Source organism: Trichechus manatus, unplaced genomic scaffold (assembly GCF_000243295.1).
Source record: "Trichechus manatus latirostris isolate Lorelei unplaced genomic scaffold, TriManLat1.0 scaffold00013, whole genome shotgun sequence".
Taxonomy (NCBI): Eukaryota; Metazoa; Chordata; class Mammalia; order Sirenia; family Trichechidae; genus Trichechus; species Trichechus manatus.
The window spans coordinates 9,317,961-9,318,562 of record NW_004443949.1 but is presented as its reverse complement, the minus strand read 5'-3'; positions in this window follow the sequence as shown (position 1 = coordinate 9,318,562).

Genomic DNA, 602 nt, shown 5'->3' with positions numbered 1-602 from the left:
TAAGACATGGGCCAGATCAACAAACCATAGTTTGCTGAACTCTAGAGTTAAACCTGTGAAATGTTGGAGTGCATTTGTTACCTCAAACTAGTCTGTCCAAGCTAATATATATGTGCTAGGAAAAGACATAAAAACCACAGGATTTAATGTATTGGAAAGTCTACTTTTGCTGTAACAGGGCATAGAAATAAACCTAAAAAAGGAAGAAAATAAAGAAAGGGAGATAATAATGTTCTAAGAATGGTTCCAAATGAAACTCCTTGCCATTGAGTTGAATCCAACTCATAGTGACCCTATAGGACAGAGTAGAACTGCCCCACAGGGTTTCCAAGGCTATAAATCTTTAGAATCCCTACAGCAACTGACCTGTCAGTTAGCAGCCCAGTGCTTAACCACTGCACCACCAGGTGGAGTCAAAAACAGTACCTTACAGTGACATTGAAGAACAGTCTTAGTGGGATTGATTTAACAGGTGAGCTGGAAGTAGTTTTGAATTAGTCATGTGGGAATTGATGACAAGTTCTAGAATTGGGAGTAGGTGATAGGAAACCTAAAGCAAATAATTTGTGGATATTTATGGTAACTGGAGCATCTCATTATCA